This window comes from Ursus americanus, chromosome 28, assembly GCF_024610735.1.
Source record: "Ursus americanus isolate L20-20 chromosome 28, mUrsAme1.1.p, whole genome shotgun sequence".
In the NCBI taxonomy this organism is placed as follows: domain Eukaryota; kingdom Metazoa; phylum Chordata; class Mammalia; order Carnivora; family Ursidae; genus Ursus; species Ursus americanus.
This window is the reverse complement of record NC_142154.1, coordinates 35,754,160-35,771,282: the sequence shown is the minus strand read 5'-3', so window position 1 is coordinate 35,771,282 and position 17,123 is coordinate 35,754,160. Positions and strand designations below refer to the sequence as shown.

The 17,123-nt window shown below is 47.1% G+C and overlaps 1 long non-coding RNA gene across 1 annotated transcript in view; it reads left to right on the top strand.

Moving 5' to 3' along the window:
- The window catches only part of LOC148107599 (uncharacterized), a 58,749-nt gene that overhangs the window by 6,689 nt on the left and 34,937 nt on the right, over positions 1–17,123 (top strand). The window contains exon 2 of the long non-coding RNA XR_015722052.1: positions 7,663–7,777. This is a non-coding gene — a long non-coding RNA (uncharacterized LOC148107599). The remainder of the gene's footprint in view (positions 1–7,662; positions 7,778–17,123) is intronic.

Here is a 17,123-nt window from a genome sequence, read left to right as displayed (position 1 = left end):
GAAATAAAAAGCTGATTCTTTGAAAAAATGAATAAAATTGACAAAGTTCTAGGTAGACTGACTAAGAAAAAAAAGAGAAGACACATATTATCAGTATCAGGAATGAGAAATGAATTATTGCAACAGACCTCACACACATTAAAAGACTAATAAGGGAATAATAATATGAACAACTTTACAAAATAAATGGACAACTTAGATAAAACGAATTAAATCCTCGAAAGCCACAAACCACTAAAAACTCATCCAAGAAGAAAAAAGTAACTTGAATAGTCCTATATTTATTAAAGAAATTGAATTTATAGTTAAAAACCGTCTGAAAAAGAGAACTCCAGACCCAAAAGATTTCACGGGCAAATTCTACCAAGTGTTTAAAGAAGAAATCAAATGAATCTTTTGACATATAATCTCTTCCGGAGAATAGAGGAGAACAAACACTTCCCAATTAATTTTATGAGTCTAACTCAATCCTGATGCCCAAACCAGACACATGGTACGGGAAAACTATAGATCAATATCCCTCATGAACATAAATGCAAAAATCCTTGACAAAAAACAGATTGGAGCCAGCAATACATAAAAAATAAATGGTCCTAGGAATGCAAGGCACTGAAGATAAGCCAATATAATCCACTCTACTAACAGTTTGAAGAAGAAAGACCACGGGAGCATGTATCCATCAGTGCAGAAAAAGCATTTGAAACCAACAGAGCCAGCTCCAGGGGCTTCGCTCGGGCAGAGTTAGGTGGACACCACAGGGAAAAGAGGAGATTGCAGCAAGGTCTAATGGTGGTAGAGCTTAGACAGAATCAGCCCTGGAAAGTATGAATCTCACCTGAGTGGGGAAATACTGAAGGACCAGAGTGCTGTCTATTGGGGAGTTGAATAAAGGGGCTTGAGAGTATGAGACCAAAGGTGGCAATCTTATGAGAAGTCAGTTTTGTGGGAGAGAGATGACTTGGAGGGAGAAGAATCTCCTGGATGGTTGATGGTGAAGGAAAATAAGGAAGTGAGGGGCAGAAGAAATTAAGGGTTCTATAGAAACATAGGAAACCTATTAAAACCACTTCATTTTACTTACAGAAGAGGACACTCTTAATTCTTTTTTTTTTTAAGATTTTATTTATTTATTTGACAGAGATAGAGACAGCCAGCGAGAGAGGGAACACAAGCAGGGGGAGTGGGAGAGGAAGAAGCAGGCTCCCAGCGGAGGAGCCTGATGTGGGGCTCGATCCCATAACACTGGGATCACGCCCTGAGCCGAAGGCAGATGCTTAACCGCTGTGCCACCCAGGCGCTCCAGAAGAGGACACTCTTGACCTGAAACTGAGAGTGCTTTACCCTTGTCTACATAGAACTACCTATAAGTCCTGCTTGAGAAAGACATCAGATATTTAAAATAGAAAATGGAAGCCAACATCTATACAAACCTATGATAAAACAGAAAATGAGAGTCCAAATATTTTCAGCTGATAAAATTCTCTCCAAAACCAATGGTGAAGGAGAGCAAAAACGATTACAGAACACCCTGACTTGAATTAAACTTCCTTAAACCAATATTTGCAGATAGGAGGGAAAAAAACCCCCACCTCAAATCATAAATTTGGAAGCTCAGACGGGAAGTGGACAAAACAGAAACAGTAGATGCAAAATGAGTATTTACTAAATTCAGGAAAGAAATAGAAAAGAACATAATCTCAGAAATGAAACAAATTGCAAGGTACCCAGGGGAGAATAGATTTGACAGAACAATATAATAGGAGAGGGATGAAAACAGCTAAGAATGCCGAGATGAAATGAAGAGATTTAATAATGCCAAAGAGAAACTGCTGTCTGGAGAAGGCAGGCAGAGAAGTGTCAACTTGTATATCATTAGAGCCCCCGAAGAAAGAAAGAAAAAAAAAGACAAGTAAACAGAACAAAAATTAAAATGATTAGACAATAGCAGTCTCTGGAAATAAAATAAGATCTCAATCCCTGTGTTCAGAGGGCGCGCTCTGCACCTGGGGAAATAGACCTGAAACATTCAGCTCCAAGACATCAGACTTTAGGGACACTGGGCCTTGAATTTGAAAAGACCAATTCCTTACGATGGAAAGGAAATCCGTTTGGCATCAGACTTCTTTAGAGAAACATATGAAGAAGGACAACAATGGAACGTTTTCAAGAAACTCAAGGAAAAAAAGTATGAACCATGGATTTTTTAGGTCCAGATGAACATAAATAGAAAGGCAAAAGAATAGTTCTGAACATTCAAGGCCTCAAAATACCACATTCACAAATCGTTCCTGAGGAATCTGAACACCCCTATTATTTTTTTTTAGTAATAAGGAAGCCCAGGTTTGAGTCTTTCCAGGGCCACTCTGTTGTGTGACCTTGGCAAGTTATTTCCTTTCCCTGGACAGGTGGCCGGAAGTCTTTGAGATGTCTCATAGGGTTAGCCATGTTGGTTGTACTTGGTCCTAATGAACATCCTAGGACTGCAGACTTGGTGAAATGGAGTAGAGAGAGCAGGGTGCTATGGTCAGATGGATTTGGGTTGGAATACTTTCTCTGCCCCATTCATCATCTATCTTGTCAGCCACTCAGCAAATTTTGGAAACCCCTCAAGGTGCAAGGCTCACTGGTAGGCTCTGTGGTTATAGGTGAGCCAAGCAGATCCGGGAGCTTACGTTCTAGTGAGGGAGGGAGACATTTAACTAATAGTCACACAAATGTATAGTCACAAATTACGGTAAGCAATGTGAGGAAAGTACGCAGGATTCTCTGAGCGTGGATAGAGCACGGGACTGTGAGAGTTCAGGGAAGGCATCCCTGGAAAGATGACACATGGGCTGAGCCTGGAACGATGAGGGGCCTCCCAGGGGAAGGGGGGGGTTAGGACATTCTGGGCAGAGGGGACAGCACAGGCTGAGAGTGCTGTGGTAAGAGGAAGCAAAAATCTTTGGGGGCTGGGTGGCAGAAGCAAGTGGCCAAGTGATGGGGCAGAGATAGGGGCTGGATCCCAGGGTGAGGTTGTGGTCTGTCTGTAATAGCATTGGGAACACATTGAAACATTTGAAACAGGGAGGCAGGATGAAAAAGATCATTCTGACTGTGTTGGGGAGAATGACTCAGTGGTGGGGGGAGCAGGCAAGGAGGAATGTGGGCAAGTCAGGTCTTTGCTGTGTGGCTCTGGGTACATCACTGAACTTCTCTGAGCCTTAATCTCCTCTCTTGTAAAAGTGGAATAATAATGCTAACTTACAGGACTGCGTGAGGTAAGATGAAATCAAGGTGCTGAATGCCTGGCACGGAAGAGAAGGTTCAACAGCTCTGGCTCCGTGTTACTGTTTAATTCACCTCAGACAGATATGCAGTCTCTAAAAACAGTTTATGATATCCTCTTTTCCTCTCCTCTGGGTCCCTGTCCGAGCCTTCTGCTCCCCACCCGTTTAGGAATGTCTATGACAGGAATTGAATGTGACGTCAGTTGGAGTAGGTAAAATCATGCCCTGGCCCAGAAACACGTATGGGGAGCATGCAGACCCGTGAACCAGAAGGGAGCAGAGTCCCGGGGATCTGATCCCCACCCTCTCATCCCCTTGTCAGTGTTTTTGAGGCTCGAGCTTAGTGCTGTCCAGACCTCCTAGAACAAGAATAAAATTCTTCCTCGTAGCACTGTCATTTCCAAAGGAAGCACCAAAGCTATGAGAGAGATTTTCTTTCTCTTGCTGCTTTCTCTCTCTCTCTCTCCTTTTTTTTTTTTTTACTACTTACTATTTACTTCTGAAATATAAACTAGTTTGAATCTCTAACTCATTGAGCCCCGAGACAGTGAGAACCCAGCTTTGACAAAGCTCCCCGTCTGCTCGCGCTGTGGGAGAATGACGGGTGAGCAGCCATTCATTGCATGCATATGGCCTGTGAAGACTGGCCTCGTAATTTTATATACTGACCTCTTTTTGTTTTTAGTGAGGTTTAATGTACATATGATGATGTTCCAATCTTATATGTCCAGCTCAGTGACATTTTACAAATTTAACTGCCACCCTATCCAAGATCTAGAACGTTCCCAGCACCCTAGGAGGTCTCCTGTGTCCTCTTCCCAGTCAGTACCACCCCTGCCCCCAGAGGTCACGATTCTTTGGACTTCTGTCACCATTGGTTAGTTTTGCCTATTCTTAAATTTCACAGAAGGGAGATCTAGTCTCTTAGTTTTTTTTTTTTTTTTTAAGATTTTATTTATTTATTCGACAGAGATAGAGACAGCCAGCGAGAGAGGGAACACAAGCAGGGGGAGTGGGAGAGGAAGAAGCAGGCTTACAGCGGAGGAGCCTGATGTGGGGCTCGATCCCATAACGCCGGGATCATGCCCTGAGCCGAAGGCAGACGCTTAACCGCTGTGCCACCCAGGCGCCCCATAGTCTCTTAGTTTCTAAATGGATTAGGAAAGCTGTTTCCGAATGGATGAAAAGGAACAAGCACCTCTTCACAGGTATTAAATAAGTCCTAACAGCTGATGCCTCTCGCCTATAATAGATGCTTAATAAATGTCCCTTCCCTCCTTGCCCCATCAGAGCAGGAGTTCCTGCAGGGTTGGGACGTGAACCCTCCTGCCTTATGATTTCTACAACCGTGTTTTGTACGTAAGGGCTGCGTTTTCTTGCCATTGGCCGAGAGAACTAGGGGTCATCACTCTGAACTGTATATGTGCTTCCTGGTGGCTCTTTCAAACTTACCCTGCACTGGATTCAATGGGGAAGGAGAGATTTGGATGCTGCTCCATTAGGAATGATGCTCTGGGACGTTCCCCAAACAGCAATTTAAACAAATTAGTTTCATTTCCTTCCTTTGAATAAAAGAAATATGGAGGCAGGCCACCCGATGCTGATACAGCCGGTCCTTGATGCCACCAGGGGCCCAGAATCTTTCCTGGTGGAACCATTCCCATCACAAAGTTCTCAATTTGAGCCTCTGCTCCCTGCAACCAAACCTACTGGCCTTCAGCAGTTTTAAATCAAGGTCATCGAGTGCTTCCTGTAGAAATTCAGCTTATTTCAATAATGGAATCAATGTAAGTTGTTGTGAGTTCATTCTGGTGGAGCCAAACATCTCACGTTGTTGTGAACAGTCTTGCGCATGTGTTTACAAAGGTCAGCGTTGGAGATGGGGTTATTTGTGCTTGCACACATGCACGTAATTTCAGTACAACACAGCAGCATGGTAAAAACAATATTCACATCCAATTAGGAAATTCATGGAGCAGAAATGAACTTGGAATTGGTGCTGGTGCACATATTTGAAAATAGAGATAAAACAAGCGGCAATGGTAGATCAATTGAAATAGAAATTGTGCTTATTTGTAATGTACACACACGCATAAAGAGTAATTACACTGCCGTAGTTTTGTGGCAAAGATGATACTTAATATAAAACATATTTCAAATGGCAGCAGGGCCAGGACTAGGGGGAGGGGGAGGAAGGCATCCACCTCTGGGCAAAGTTTAAGGGGGGGGCACCAAAAATATAGTAGTCAAGGCATAAATTATTTTAATACAAAATCAAAAATTAATGCAAAAATCCATGTGAACAAAATATCAACATGTTGAGTAGACAGGGTCAGGATTATTGATTTTTCCTTTTGCCTCCGTCATCCAGCGTGATTTGGCATGGCACTGCCATGCATAGCACGATGTGTTTTGTTTCTGTGTTTGTTTTTGCTGTCTGCTATCAAGGCAGATTTTTTAAATGTTTGAGCCTTTGGAGAATTACTTTGTAAATCATTTTAAGTGTTTACAGTGGGATTTTGTAAATGAGTCCTCTAAATTTTGTTCAAAAGAAATTCTTTTTTTTTTTTTAAGATTTTATTTATTTATTCGACAGGGACAGAGACAGAGACAGCCAGCGAGAGAGGGAACACAAGCAGGGGGAGTGGGAGAGGAAGAAGCAGGCTCACAGCGGAGGAGCCTGATGTGGGGCTCGATCCCATAACGCCAGGATCACGCCCTGAGCCGAAGGCAGACGCTTAACCGCTGTGCCACCCAGGCGCCCCAAGAAACTAAAATTCTTTAATCACAATGTTCCACAAGTGTGCCCCCAAAACCTGTAACTTTTAAAACTTGCATCAAATTTTAGGTATTATAGACAAAGCTTTGAACAAATCTCTGTGATTTCACACTGGAAAACATTTACATTTATCTCTGAAAAATGAGGGAGTCGCTGAATAAATTAGCTGATGGGAGCTCAAATGCTGGCCAAGATTTAATGTAGAAATTCCATAGTTTTTCTTTGACTTGTGGGAAGAATGTTTTGATGGAGCTCCTATTTTTAACTGGGCCAATTTATATTTTGTGCTTGAATTGAAGGGAAGACGGAAGGCTGGCATTTTGCAGCATCTATAATTGGCAAAATATTAAAAAGAGTCACAAAGTCGAGTTATGTGGTGAGTTTTATCTCCTCCTGATATTTGTTAAAGAAAGATATTCTAAATGGAGGCTAAAAGGACACTAACTATGAAACAGTTAACCATTCCTGTCTGAAGAAATTATAAGTGAGAATATCTTCCTTGTGATAGAATTTCTCAGAGCTTCCCAGGCATCCCTGCAGGGAAACTACATTCTTATTAAAAATATTGTGATTTCAACAATAGCCAAACTATGGAAAGAGCCCAAATGTCCATCGACTGATGAATAGATAAAGAAGATGTGGTGTCTATATGTGATATATCTGTATCTCAATGGAATATTATGCAGCCACCAGAAAGAATGAAATCTTGCCATTTGCAACAATGCGAATGGAGCTAGAGTGTATTATGGTCAGTGACATAAGTCAGTCAGAAAAAGACAAATACCATATGATCTCACTCATATGTGGAATGTAAGAAAGAAAACAGATGAACATATGGAAAGGGGGAAAGAAAAAAGGGAGAGAGAGAAACAGCCATAAGTGACTCTTAATGACAGAGAACAAACTGAGGGTTGCTGGAGGGGAGGTGGGTGGGGGCTGGGCTAGATGGCTGATGGGCATTAAGGAGGGCACTTGTGATGAGCACTGGGTATTGTACGTAAGTAATGAATCACTGAATTCTACTCCAGAAACCAGTATTGCACTGTATGTTAACTAAAATTTAGATTAAAAAAATATTGTGATCTACGGAGAAGAGTTTACAAAGCGTATCAACAATTCCCATCTTATTAATCATAAATTATAACTTTGAAGATGATTATAGCAATTCTTTGAGGGGGGGAAGAGACCATATTTTTTTTAAAAAAAACACATATTCTTTAAAAAAAAAAAAAGCACCAGTGACACGATACTAGAAACAGATGTGGCCAAGAAATTGATTAAAATACATGAATATATACCTAAATTATTATTCTTTTTGTTACTTTTAATGCTCAGATAATTGCTAACGATTTAGTGTATATATTAAATAACAATTTAATGTTATTTAAAAATAAATTTTTAATATTAGAATAGCTTTATATTGACTGAAAAATTGCAAAGATAGTACAGAGAGCCTCCGTGTACCGTCTCACCCCGCTCCCCCTCTTACTGACATCATACACTGGTATGGTACATTCGTTATCATTAATGAACCAATATTGGTGCGTTCGTATTAACTAAAGTCCCTACTTCATTCACATTTCCTTCATTTTTACCTACGTTTTTCTTTTCCAGGATCTCATCCAGGCTGTCACACTACATCTACAAGTCACCTCAGGCTCTTGGCGGTGACAGTTTTGCCGACTTCCTGTTTTTGATGACCTTGACGGTTTTGAGGAACGCTGGTCAGGTACGCCTCTCTCCGGGACTTTGTCTGCTGTTTTTCTCATGCTTAGACCGGGGTTATGAGTTCTGGGGAGGAAGGGCCCAGGAGTAAAGTGCCCTTCTCATCATACTTACCAACGTACACTCTTGATGTTGGCCTTGGTCCCGTGGCTGAGGTGCTGTCTGTCGGCTGTGTCCGCAGTAAGCTACCCTTCTCTCCATTTCTCAACCATGCTGTTTGGGAGGAAGTCACTATGCACAACCCGCACTTAAGGCTCGGAGTCTTGTGCTCTTCCTCCCCGAGTACGGAGCTGCTGCGTAAATTATTTGAAATTCTTCTGCGCCACAGATTTGTCTTGTCTCCCTCATTTATTTATTCATTTGATCGTTGATGTATAGCCACGTGGACTCATGGATATGTATTTTATACTTCGGGTTATCATCCGATACTTTTTTATTTTGTTGCTTAAATTGTCCCAGCTCTGCCCATTTGGGGCTCTTTCAGTTGGCTCCTGTGTCTTTTTGACATAACCCTCCTTGTTGAGGTTTTTGTGGGAGCGTCTGGACTGTGTAGTGTTTTAGACACTTTGGGCAATTATATTTTATATGTTGATTTGTTTTTGAGGAAGGGAAATTAGGTGTAAAAATCTCTAGCCTGAGATTTAGTTCATATCCTTGAAAGATGGCTGGAGACCAATCCCTCAGGCTGGTTGCCTCTCCAAGGCCCTGGGCCCATGACTTGAAGGGGCTGACGCCTGTCAGCAAGAGTTCACAGCTCCAGACTGGGGCTACTTTTCCTCCCCTCCCCAGGGCACGGGGAGTTTTGGTGGAGAACTTCCAGGAGAGCCAAGCCTAAGCGAAGGAATGGGTCCCCAGGCATGCCCTTCCCGGAAGCAAGGCAGGATGGGTGACCTTTAGGGCCGGCACCCAGATCCTAGCTCCCGTGTTCACTTGGTTCAGCATCTTGGGCAAGCCACTTGACCTTTGTGAGCTTTGAATTCCTGACCGGTAAAACGCCTCCCAAGTGGGGTCTGCGTGAGGCTTAAGGGTATAATGTGTGTGAAGGGTTTAGCACCCTGACGAGGAAGGTAGGCAGCACATCAATGGTAGCTTGCTGCTATTGTGTTTTGTAATTACTAACAAACTATTTCCAAGGGGCACCTCGGTTTTGAAAATAAATGGTGCCGTTATGAAGGCAGATGGATTTGCAGTTTGTAAACCCCCAAGCCCGGCCAAACCAGGCTGGGAGCAGCGATGGTGCCCAGAAATGTGACCAAATACTCGGTGGGAATACAGACGATGACCCTGCCCTAGGTTTGTGGGAGGAGGAGCTCCTTAAAGAGCAATCGAGCGGGGTGATTGTGGAGGGTGGACGGGGCCATCTTCCCCACCCAGGCCATCTGTGTCTTCACAGGGGCCTTGGGCATGCCAGCACTGCCCATCCCCATCATGTGATCCCCAGCCCTCACCTCTCCCTTGGTCCCAGCTGGGAGGTAAGAGGCCACCTCACTGGCTGCAGCTGGGCTGCAAAGAGAGGCTTCGAGGGGACAGTGGCGATGACAGCTGCATGCTTGGCTGTGCTAGGGTGCTGTGAGCATGGAGAAGCCGTAGTTACCAAGTGCCCAGCTCTGTGCATTCTATACACCCCCCCCCACGCACACACATGCTTCTGGGCATGCGCATTCACACGCCGGCACTCTCCCTGCACATACTTTGATGCGCTCACACTAACACGCGAAGTGGGCGGAATAAAGACCCCAATAGGTATCCACATTCTAATCACAAAATCTGTGAATATGTTACCTTTCATGACAACGGGGACTTTGCAGATGTGATTAAGGATTTTGAGATGGGGAATGTAACCTGCGTTATCCAGGTGGGCCCAGTGTAATCCCAGGCATCCTTATAAAGGAAAGGAGGAGGCAGGAGAGTGAGATTTGGTTTTGACTCTGGAGATAGGAGACGAGGCCACAAGCCCAGGAGTGCAGGCAGCCTCTGGAAGCCGGAAAAGACTGGGAAACAGATTCTCTTCTGGCCTCCGGAAGAACACAGCCCTACTGACCTGTTTTGGACTTCTCACCTGCAGAACTGTAAAATAATAAATTTGTTGTTGGTTTAAGCCCCTGTGGTTTAAACACCATTAAAATTTTAATACACATTTGTGTATTCGGCATTGAGATCAAGAAACAGAATGTTGCCCCCGAAACATCAGACATTCACATATTACCTTCTTGGTTTTTGCTTCATTCAGAGACCACTAAAGGCCACCTTTGGGATTTTTCTTACGCTTATTATTTTTTTTAAAGATTTTATTTATTTATTTGACAGAGAGAGAGGCAGCAAGAGAGGGAACACAGGCAGGGGGAGTGGGAGAGGGAGAAGCAGGCTTCCTGCTGAGCAGGGAGCCTGATGCGGGGCTCGATCCCAGGACCCTGGGATCATGACCTGAGCCGAAGGCAGACACCCAATGACTGAGCCACCCAGGCGCCCCTTTCTTACACTTACTTAACATTTTTCTTGATTCACATCTTAACTGAATCTATTTGAAAAGAAACTTTCTATCACTTTATTGAAAGTTAAAAACTATTAAGAGCCATTATTTAAGGGGGCCTGGGTGGCTCAGTTGGTTAAGCATCTGCCTTCGGCTCAGGTCGTGATCCCAGGGTCTGGGATCGAGTCCCATGTCGGGCTCTCTGCTCAGTGGGGAGTCTGCTTCTCCCTCTCCCTCTGCCTCTCACCCCTGCTTGTGCTCTCTCTCCCTCCCCCCCTCAAATAAATAAATAAAATCTTTTTTAAAGAAGCCATTATTTATGGCAAGTATTCTATTTGAAGGCAGGTATAAAGATAATTGTTACTAAATTCCAGGCAGATCCTCCCCCCTGCTACCTGTTGTGCACATGATGGTTTTCTTTTATTAAAAAGGGGAATTAGCAGGGGTGCCTGGGTGGTTCAGTTGGCTAAGCCTCTCTGTTGTTACTTACTTAACAAAGTAAGAGATGGAGGCCCTACTATGAGGCTTGCCACACAGTAGGTCCTCGCTCCATGGTCGTTGTCACTGCTCTTGTTCCTACTCGCTGGCTCTGTGACTTTAGCACATCAGACTCTGGGACAGTGAAGTACTTTCAAAACGGAGTGCTGTGAGGCTGAGTGACCGGAGGGAGATGGAGGGGCACAGCACCGAGCTGGCGCTCAGAACCTTTGCTGGAGCTGAGTTGAATTTCCTGCAGCAACTTTAGTTCAGCTCTGAGGAGCTGGTGGATATGCCCACTGCTGTGCTGAGGATGGTCGAGCATATGCAGGGAAGGTGGGGCAGGCGGGACCCCCAGCGTGAGGGCATCTCCCCCCTCACCTAGTGCCGGCCCTGGAGCCCACCTCAAAGGATTTTCTGTAAAGGCAGGTTGCGCCTGGGCGCTGGAGGAAAGCGAGGCACAGGCATGGGATTTTATGTTTAGGGTAGAAGGGAGCCATGAAGGTTTGTGGAGCAGGGCTGTGATCAGGACGGAGTGGGCGTTTAGAAGGCAGCTCTGGCGTTAGTATGGAGGAGGCGCGTAGAAACAAGACTGGGGTGAGCCTGTCTGACCGGTGGCAAAGGCCAAAGGAAGGCAGCTGCTGCCGTGTCCGGGGTCTTTTGGAGCCCCTTACTGCTTCCTGTGCCGTGGCTGCGGTTCACCCCAAGAGCCCGCTGACACGGGAACAGTGAGAGCTGTGGGCGCTGCCCCTCTCCCTGAGGCACCATCTGCCAAAGCCGCCAAGCGTGCCGGGCACCCCAGTGCTCAGCAGCCATTCCTCCGCTCACTGAATTTTTCATTAAGAAAAATGGTCACCAAAGAGCAGCGGCTGGGTGAAGTTTCACCAGCACTGCCTGGGGGATGAAGGAGCCAGACCCAGAAGTGTGCGGAAGTGTGACGCCGCCTCCCTCTTCCGTCTCCCGCGCGGGCAGTGCACCAGCCCGCACACACGCATGCACGTGGAACATCCCTGGGGACCCAGGCACTTGTGCACACCTACGTCAACACTGTCATAGCAGTGCATAACACACACAGGAATGACGTGTGCCACAGCCACGGACTGGCACAGGACACAGTATAACGCGCGGCTTGGGAGTCGGGCAGCGGTTTGAATCCGCACTCGGAAACTTCCTAGGCAAGTAACTTAACCTTCCCATGTCTCAGTGTTCTCATCTGTAAAATGGGGGATACTTAATATAACCTCCCTCAGGTGTCTGTTCGGAGGGTTTAACGCGATCACCCACGTGTAGTGCTCAGCAGGGGGCCTGGCACATCTTAAGCGCCCCACCAGTGGTCGCTTCATGAACATTCCTAAGGGGAAGCTCACTAAAATGGAGTCAGGAGGTTGGGCAGCCGAGCTCACAGCCCTACCACTCATTGCCAATTGAAAATCCAGCAGGAAGCCAGGGACTCTGCAGGTGGGTATCACTTTACTACCCCAGCAGGAGGCGGACAGGCTTTCCCCGCCTCCCCAGAGCACGGCCAATGAGGACTGTCTCTGCCCAGCCAATGAGAAGCCACTATACTTCCAACTCCCAGTCTACTCCAATGGCCTTTCTGTTTACAACAGCCTTCTAGCCGCGTGCCTTCCTCTATAAAAGGGTGTTCCTCCGCTTTGTTCTGTAGCTGTGCCTTTGGGTTTGCTCCAGCGGGGTTGTTCAGATTGCAGTTCTCTAATATTCCCGTATACACCCGTCGTTTTCTGGTAAACTAACTGGCAGTTTGATATTTAAGGTGAACAGCCATTATCATTTCTTGGTTTTGGTGGTAAGGACACACACCGTATAGACCAGCTCCAAAGTCCTCATCCTCAAACTCCTAAGCTTCTGACTCCCACCGGTTCATAACCTCTGTGTGGGGTAGAGCTTAAGGTGAGGGCCTTAGGATTTTATTCAAGCAGCTTTTGACCACTTTAAAATTGTACACAGTGGACTGTTTCTCACTTGGGTAATGGGATATCTAACATCTTAGGGGCTGAGCAAATAACTTTCATTAGAAAATCCTAACGGACGGGCGCCGGGGTGGCTCAGTCAGTTAAGCCTCGGACTCTTGATTTTGGCTCAAGTCATGATCTCAGGGTTGTGAGATCGAGCCCCAGGTGGGCTTAGCAGAGAGTCTGTTTGAGATTGTCTCTCTGCCTCTCCCCCTGCTTGTTTTTTTTTTCTCTCTCTCTCTCTCAAATAAATAAATAATCTTAAGAAAATCCTAATGGAGAGGAGAAGGAAAAAGGGGTAGGGGGAAGTGTGGAGGGTGACCTCTTTCTGATTTTGGCCCTTCTTGAGGCCAGCTGCATCTCCTCGGGCCCCTCCTAAATCACATCCATGGCCTTCCAGCAGATTCCCCTTTTTGATTAAATAGCTTTTGTTGGACTCTCTTACAGCCTAAACTAGTTCAGAGCCAAATAAATGAAACATGGCCCTTCCCTTCCTAGAACTCAGCCCAGTGCAGGGACAGGCAGGCAAATAGGCCATGACAGTCCCCTCTGAGAAGTGGAGGGAAAAGGGTTTCTCCAAGGAAATGACCTCTGAGATGAGGAAGGGAGGGGGAGAAGGTAGCCCCAGCAGGGGGTCATTAGACACCTCCAGGAGAGCCTGGCATATTCTATACACCAACATCCATATTTGTACCTTTACACCCGTCACGAACATTAACAATCTCTGCTGCTGGAAGAGCTTCATAGCCCCCATGCATTTCCCCTCACATGGACGAGGTGGGGACAATATTATCCCCCCCCTTCCCGAGGGCAGGGACCAAGGCTCATGGTCCTACCTTTTCCTTCTAGCAGACTCCAGGAAATACTCAGAACCTAGAACTCCAGGCTACAGTGGCAGTGGGACATCCATCGAGAGAAGGGAAAGAGGAAACACCTGTGTCCTCAGAGGCATTGAGAACCAGGGAGACCAGGTTCTGGAGGCAGTGGGAAGGCTTCTTGCGTTGGGGGTGCTGATAGGAGAATTGGAGATTGGCAGAGGGGAGCCGGCAGCCAGTGCCAAGCATAGGGCAGAGCTGGGCCTGCAGGACACGTGAGGGAGAGGCTTTGGGCTTTTGGCCTTGCTGGGCACTGAGGGTTGGACACAGTGCACTGGAGGCGCTAAGAAGCCACCGGGTGCCAGGGGAACTTTGGTGGCCTACTGCATTTACCTAGTGACACCCCCAGGCCCCGGGCCTGACCCTAATTTAACAATATTTACATCAACATCTTGGAGAGACAGATGGAGACAAAGAGGGAGAAGGCGAGTGCCAGGTGCCACACCAGATACGTAACACCATCTCATTTTGTGCTTACAACCAGCCTGTGAGGCAAGTTTTTTATTCTCCTTTTTCAGATGAAGAAATTGAAACTCAGAGAGATGATGCCACATGCCCCAGGTCGCACAGGTAGCAAGTGGCCACAGAGCCACCGTGTTATGATAAAAATACTCCAGCCCAGCCTTCGTCTAGCCAGCAGACCTACCGTCTGAAACTCAGCCCGTGCTGCGAAAGGGAGCCATGTGCCCGCAGGCAGCCAGGAGAGAGGTCAGGGAGCCTGTCAAATAGGGCCCATAGTTGCAGTGTGCGCATTCTTTCCCGCTTCCCTTCCTAGCCCTCCCGCCATTTGGTTTACACATACTCCTAACAAACGGCACGGTGGAAAGAGCGCGCGTCCAGCATTAGTCCCTAGCATCTCTCGGTGTCTTTTCCCTTATCTGGGAAATCGAGATGAAAAGAAGTGCTTCAGGAATGAGGGTTCTCTTCAGGTCAGAGAATCTTAAAGTCATGGTGCCCTTCATAGAATGCTGTGACATTTCGTCATACTTCATTCCATGGTACAAGAGCACATTTAGGGAAGAAAGTGTAACTACCTATCATGTCTGTAGAATAGTGTATCTTAAAACAAACAAACAAACAAACTACATTTAGAACTTAAAATCAAGAAAATGCCTCCCTTAACTTTATTTCCCCCCCCCTCTTTAAATTGGGAAAGTCTCACTATATGATATGTCAGGCAAGACCCCAGGTGCAGCTCATCCACAGGTTCCAGTCTGAGAAGCCCTGGGCTGGAGACGGGAGACTGGCATTCTCACCCCTGCTGGCCACACCTTGCGGTTTGCCTTTGGACAAGTCATTCACCTGCTCTGGGCTTCTGTTCTCCCTGGGTGCAGAGAGGGTGTGAGGGTGGATCAGAGATCATCTGGGAGCCTTTTTAGTGCCAATCTTCAAGGATGGACTTGATTCCTGCATGTCAGTGTCATTCTCAGGATCCTCATGGACCATGGTCAGACATGAGGTCATCCTCCCCTCCGGTTCCCCATCTGTGCCTCTACTCCCACCCCATGGGAAACCATACGTGGGAGCTCTTTGGGCCAAAGAAAGGCTGCTCCTTCCCCTCACCTGAGACCCCGTCTCCCCAGTCTAGAGTCTCAAGCCCCTAAACAATTGTCTGGGGGGGATCCAGGCTATTAAAGTAATTTACATAGTAATTAACAAGGTTCCATTAGCTGATTCCTGGAGCCAGAACACTCTGCCTCCATTTCCCTTTAGGGGTCCACATCCCGGGCTGGGACTGGGGTTTGGCTGGTGAAGCAGCGAGGGGAGGAGTTTTCCATGCTCACGTGTTCCAGCTCCACATCCAGGGACGAGAAACAATGCATGTGTGAGGGCCCCAGCTGGCTGGGTAATGAGGTCTGGGGCAAAGAGGCACCCCGTGAGCACGCGGGGGCCTGAAGCCCCAAGAAAAAAGGGAACCACGAGTCTCACAGCCATGTGTCTATTCTGCAGACCAGGGCCGAGTACCGCCAAGAGCCCCTGTTTCAAAATGACATAAGATTTCCCATGTCCTTCTGGGCCCCCGACAACAAATTTTATGTGTGACCATAACATGCAAAGCTGCCCTGGTTATCAGCTTCGAGCCTTTCAGCAGCCCGGTGAGGAAGACACTGTCTTCTCCATCATGGGGATGAGAAAAATGGAGGCCTGGAAAATGGAGGCCTGGTGCAGTGACTGGCTCAGGGTCGCATAGCCTGGGAGTAGCAGAGTGGAGCCCAGCTCTCCCCAGGTGGCCAGTGGCTTCTAATTAGCTCGGTGGAGCCCCAGGGCGCTTTCAGGAGTGGTTTGCCTCAAGGATAAGGATAACACATGCCCCCCACTTCACCCAGGGCAACTTCTAGGGAGGATTTTGTTTGAATTCCACAGCTAGAAAAGCTTTGAAAACCACTGCACTGATACAGAATTGTCCCAAGAAGGGACTTGTCACAGGGCCACTTCACTGTGTATCTCTAGCTATGAATGGAAGCCTCTGGATCTATGCAGTAGTGGCATAATTGACTCTCTGAGGCTCCAATCTGTGGTCCCAACTTCCTGCCCTTTGGTCTCTCCATCAGGCTCCCTGTTGGGGGGGGGGATGACAATGATTCTGGGGTCTCAACAAGCTTTGAGTGTTTTTCCTACTCCTGTTTACTCGGCAAGCATTTTTAGAGCTGTCAGAGCCAGGATCTGAGGATAAAAAGAAAATGAGCCTGAGTCCCGCCCTCAGAGACCTTTGGGAAGACATAACACAGACTCATCAACAGTGGTTCCCCGTAGACCACATCCCGGTTGTGGTGCTGGAAGGCATCCCAGACCCCATGGAAGGGAATGAGCAGGGGACTCCTGATGGCCAGAACAGGGCAGATGTTCGAGAAGGCTGCATAGAATTGGAGAAGGCTGATCTGCTTTGAAGAGGAGGAGTCTGCTGGTGGGGAGGGAGGGAAGCACATTCTAGTTGAAGGGAATGCGTGAAGGCTGAAGGCAGGAGAGCAGATGGTGTCTCCTGTGATTTCATCTGGGTGCATGGGACAAAGTGGAGGCAGGGGAAGAGGGGCTGGGAAGGTGGGCGGCAGCCAGGAGGGGGAGCCCAGCGAGGGGGCCATGGCCCTCCGGCCCTGCTACTGCCCACCCCCTCTCTGGTTCTCTCCATGGGGTCCCTCCCCTCAGGGCACCCCAAGGAGCAGCATAGGCTGTGGGTATGGGTCAACAGGGGTTTATGTGCCTGGGAGAACCCCTGCATTGGTGCCCACACCTCTGTGCTCTCTCCGACCCTGGGCCTCACCTCTTAGGCCTTCCTCCTGGCTGGAGGTGGGGCCAGTGAGGCTCAGCAGGCTGCTTTCTTGAGATCTGGGGAAGAGGTGGCAAAAGTCACACCCAGTGGGACAGCAGCTCCTCCTTGGAGACCTCAGTCACTCCTTCTACACCATAATGGGGTTGTTGCAGATGATGGCTACAACTCTTCTGGGCCTGATTCCTCCTTTACAATTGCGGAATGTGTTTTAGTTTCACTCCTGCCAGGAGCAGAGCCAGAAACAGGATTTGAGTGCAAGTCGTTTATTTAGGAGGTGGTCTCAGGAA